The sequence below is a fragment of the Penaeus monodon genome, chromosome 5 (assembly GCF_015228065.2).
Source record: "Penaeus monodon isolate SGIC_2016 chromosome 5, NSTDA_Pmon_1, whole genome shotgun sequence".
NCBI lineage: Eukaryota > Metazoa > Arthropoda > Malacostraca > Decapoda > Penaeidae > Penaeus > Penaeus monodon.
In genome coordinates, this window is record NC_051390.1 from 53,966,094 (window position 1) to 53,971,503 (window position 5,410).

The window sequence follows — 5,410 nt, forward strand, 5'->3', positions numbered from 1 at the left end:
GGTAAACAAAAAAGGCATACCATCCCCGCCGCCCCCCGGACGCGGATCGGCCGGGCTGCCAGTCAAGCGTGACGTCAGATGTCACTGGAGCGTCATGGCGGCGTTTCGGGCGATGGGTGTCAAGGATTTATATCGAGGACGACTCAGTGCATCGGCTGTCAAGGAGGACTCAATGCATCGGCTGTCAAGAATGGCTCAATGCACCTCTCCCTCTCCCTATCTTTCTCTCCGCTCTCTCTTACCCCTTCTTCCCCTCCTCTCCCTTCTTCTCTGCCTCTCTCTTCTATTTCTCCCCCTCCTCTCTCTCTCCCTACCGCTACCCCTGCCTTTACCCCTCCCTCTCAATCTCCCCTTCTCCCCCCCCCTTTCCCCTCCTCCTACACTCCCTTCCCCCTACTCTCCATCTCCCCTCTTCCTCTCCCTATCCCTCTCCCTCTCCTTCTCCTCCTTCTCCCCTACCTCTCCCCCTCCCTCTCTCTCTCCCCTTCTTACCCTACCCCTCCCTTTCTCTCTCCCCCTCCCTCTCCCCTTCTTCCCCTCCCCCTCCCATTCTCCTTCTCTCCTCCCCTCATCTCCCCTCATCCTGCCAAGTCGCATAATATTACCCCCAGCAACAGGAAAATGCCTTGGGGTCCGACCCATACCAAGGGGCGGCCTGGCAGGGAGTTAAGAATCGTTGTTTCAAATTCCCTCTTCCTCTCTCCTTCACCTTTTTTGTCTTTGTCTCGGTCTCTCTATTTCTAGCTTTCTTTCTTTGCCTTTATCGCTGTGTCTGTCTCTCTCTCTTTCTTTATCTATTTTTTTTTGTCTTTGTCTTCCCCCCCCCCCTCTCTCTCTCTCTCTCTCTCTCTCTCTCTCTCTCTCTCTCTCTCTCTCTCCCTCTCCCTCTCCCTCTCCCTCTCCCTCTCCCTCTCTCTCTCTCTTTATATATATATATATATATATATATATATATATATATATATATATATATATATATATATATATTATATAATATATATATATATATATATAATATATATATATATATATATAATATCCTCTATATAATATCATCTCCTCTCTCTCTCCCTCCCTCCCTTTCCCTCTCCCTCTCCCTCTCCTTCTCCCTTCTCCCTCTCCTTCTCCCTCTCCTTCTCCCTCTCCCTCTCCCTCTCCTTCTCTCTCTCTCTCTCTTCCCTCTCCCTCCCTTTCCCTCCCCTTCTCTCTCTCTCTCTCTTCCCTCTCCCTTCTCCTCCTCCCTTCCCCTCCCTCCTTGAAAACAAACAAAATGTATGTGGGATGCCGTATGAAATGCACGTTCAGGATACACGTTCATTCACATTCAACATACACGCACATTCGTACAAACGGAATCCACATCAAAGGCATACAGAAAGAGAAAAAAATGTACTTAGTGGTCCTTATCGAATTCAACTGACCCGAGCAACACAAACGATCAAAAAAATACTATTTAAATTATTATTATTATTATTATTATTATTATTATTATTATTATTATTATTATCATTATTATTATCATTATTAAAATCTCCAAACTTTTCCATAAACCTCTTCGAAGGTCATCATCATCATCAATCACCCCCTTCTCCTCAGCCTTCCCCCCCTCCCCCCTTTAACTCCCTTCCTTCCTCCTCCCCTTCTCCCCCCTCCATCACCCCCCCCCCCCCCCCCATGGACAGACATAACGGCCCGTCCCCTTCCGGCGCTCGAGTTCTTGGCGGAGTTCAAACCGGGTCGACTCCGCCAAGACGCTGCGGCTTTATCTCGGCTTTGAATCTCTTCCTCGCTTCCCTTTCCTCTTCTTTTCTTCTTCTTCGTCTTCCTCCTCTTTTTTCCTTCTTTTTCTTCTTCTTCTTTCTTCCTACTCTTTCTTCTTCGTCTTTTCTTCTCTTTTCTTCTTCTTCTTCTTTTTTCTCTCTCCTCTCCTTTATTTATTATTTATTATCATTATTATTCACCCAAGACAGCTAGCTATAGCTTTATCTTGGTTTTAATTTCTTCCTCTTTTCCATTTCCTCTTCTTTTTTTCTTCTCTCTTCCTTCTTCTTCTTCTTCTTTTCCTTTTTTTTCTTCTTCTTCTTCCTCCTTCTCTTCCTCCTCTTCCTCTATTTTTCCCTTCCTTTATCAGTGTGTTTTGTGTTCCTCAACATCTTACGTTATACCGTTCTTTCCTCTCTCAATTTCCTTCTAATTCCTCTTCCTCCCTTTTCTCCATTTTCCTCCCTCTCCCTCTCTATCTCCTTCCTTCTCACCCTTTCTCCCTTTTTTCCTATCCATCTTCTCTCTTTCTCCTCCTCTTCTCTATTCTCCTCCTTCCCTCTTTATCTCCTTCCATTACCCTCTTCCTCTCTTTCCTTAATTCTTGCCTCTTCCTCTTCCTTTTCTCTCTCGCTTCTATCTCCTGTCTCCTTCTTTTCCTTCTTCCTTCCCCTTCTTCGCTTTCCTTTTCACATTCCTCTCTTCCTCCTTTATTCCATGTCTTCTTTCCCTCGGTCCTTCACTTCCTCCCCATGACTTTCTTTATTTATTTACTTATTTATTGTTTTCTTTCTTTTTCTCTTTCTTTCTTTCTTCTCTACATCTTCCTTGTTGACCAGGCAATGCAATTAGTGTACTTGGTCATTCCGGGATTTCCCCTTCTCTCTCTCTCTCTCTCTCTCTCTCTCTCTCTCTCTCTCTCTCTCTTTCTCTTTTTTTCTCTCTCTTTCTCTTATTCCTTCTCTCTCTTTCTCTTATTCCTTCTCTCTCTTTCTCTTATTCCTTCTCTCTCTTTCTCTTATTCCTTCTCTCTCTTTCTCTTATTCCTTCTCTCTCTTTCTCTTTTTCTTTCTCTCTCTATCTCTCTTTATGCATCTCCTTCTCCATCCCTTTACCTTCCCCCCCCCTCTCCCTCTTTTCCTCACCCTACCCCACTCCCCCTCCCTCCCTCCCTCTCTCCTCTTCCCCCTCCCCCCTCCCTCTCCTTCCCTCCCCCCCTCTTTCTCCCTCCATCCCTCTTCCCCCCTCCCCCCTTCTTCTCCCTCTCTTCCTCCTCTCCCCCACTCCCTCTACTCCCCTCCACCACCGCTACTTTGCAATCAGCCGCCAATGCACTGCAACGCGGCATCCGATCGCCTTAATCCCCCCGCGTCCCACTCTGCAACCGGCATGCAACTCTCTCGCCTCAGATCGACAAGATAAACAAAGGCGGGAATCGTTCTTTTTTTTCCTTTATTCTCTTTTCATTTTCTTTTCCTTCTTTTCGTTTTTTTTTTTTTTTCTTGGGGTATTTTTTTCTCAAGTTTCTGTCGACTTTGTTCTTCTTTTTTAACGTTGCTTATTTTTTACTTTTTTTTCTTTTTTCCTTAATGTTGGCTTTTAGTCACTGTCTATTTTTTTTTCTTTTTTTTTTGGGGGGGGGGGAGTTATGTTACTTTGGTCGTTTTTCTTTTATCTTTACGGATCATTTGGGTTCATTAGGTTGGCATTAAGTACATAATCTGTCTCCTTTCGCCTCGCCATGACCTCTGACCTTGTCTTAGCTTGTCTTTTTCCTCTGTCTTAGCCTGAGTATTGTCTAAGATTCCCTTTTAAGGTTTGTCTTGCCTCGCGTCTCCGATTCGGTTTGTTTGTTTTTTTGTCTTTGTTTTTTTCTTTTGCAATCTTTGCTTGTATCTTTGCCTTGCCTTTGAATCTTGCTTTATCTTGCGTCTTGTCTTGGAGCTATTTCACATCTTGCCTTCACTTCTATCTTGCTCTATCTTGAGTTTTGCCTTTAAATCCTGCTTCCATCTTGCGTTCTGTCTCTGAATCTTGCTTTATCTTGAGTTTGCCTTTAAATCCTGCTTCCATCTTGCGTTCCGTCTCTGAATCTTGCTCCATCTTGCTTCTAATCCTCAAATCTTGCATTATCTTGGTTTTGCTCTACTTTACATCTTGCCTTGCATTGTATCTTGCGTTCTGTCTCTGAATCTTGCCTCACCTTGCGTTCTGTCTCTGAATCTTGCTTCCTCTTGCGTTCTGTCTCTGAATCTTGCTTTACTTTGCGTCTAATCCTTAAATCCTGATCTTGCTTCACCTTGTCTTCGAACTATTTCACATCTTGACTTACCTTGTACCTTGTCTTAACCTGCGTCCTGCTGCTTCAACATGCATCTCGTACCTTGTCTTAACCTGCGTCTTGCCTTAGCCCTAACGTCTTGCCTTCATTTTTCTTTTTTTCTTTTTTTGGCCCAAGCTGTCGAGGCATTCTGGCGTTCTAATTGCTCCGTTGGCATCTTAAAGCTTTTTTCTTATGGGGGGGGGGGGGGAGTAATTCTTAACCTCATTCTCAGACTGACCTGACCTGACCCGACCTGACCTGCTCTGACCTTACGCAACGAATGCGTTTTTCGTACTTTGACACAGGAAAGGAAATTTCTCTAACGGACGGATTATGGAAAATAATGTACTACAACTGCTATTATCAATATTTATAATAATGATAATAATAACAATAATGATGATCATATTAATATAAAAAATAAATAAAAATAAAATAATAATAATAAAAAAAAAATAATATCAATAACAATAACAATAATGACAATAATAATAACAAAAATAATATTAATGAAAAAAAAAAATAACCATAATAATACTATTAACAAAATCAATAACAATAACAAAAACAAAAATGATGTTGATAAACAAAATAATAATAATAATAATAATAATAATAATAATAATAATAATAGTAATAATAATAATAATAATAAGAAGAAGAAAGAAGGAAAAGAAGACAAAGAAAAAAAAAGAAAACAAACAAACAAAGAGCAAAACCGACACCTACAAACACACGCACACACAAACAAGCAACTGCGTCCGTGGAATTTTATAAGGCTAAGTTTCCTCCATCTGTTTGCTTATCCCTCGCTAATCAAGTTTATTATTAGACGCGGAAGAACGGGAGTTTGGCAAGCACTGGGGGGGGGGGGAAGGCAGGGGAGGGGAGAGAAGGGGAGAAGGGGGGGGGGAGCGGGTTAATTATTTAATGAAAGGAGGGAATGAAATATGGGTTATCGGCCTCTGTCTTTCGAGGTCTCGCTACCGTTGTCTGTCTGTCTGTCTCTGTGTCTGTCTGTTTGTCCGTCTCAGACAACACACACAAACAAGCACACGCGCGCCCTCACACACACACACACACACACACACACACACACACACACACACACACACACACACACACACACACACACACATCCCATAAAAACACACACACACCTGGCGAGAGAGAGAGGAGGGGGGGGGGGATTTGTTGACCCTGATACCTGCCGACTGATAACCGGCGCTTCTGTTCACTTGTCGATTTTTTTTCTCTCCCTTTCTCTTTCTCCTTCTCCCTCACTCCTCTCCCCTCTCTCTCCCTCTCCCTCTCATATTTCTCCTA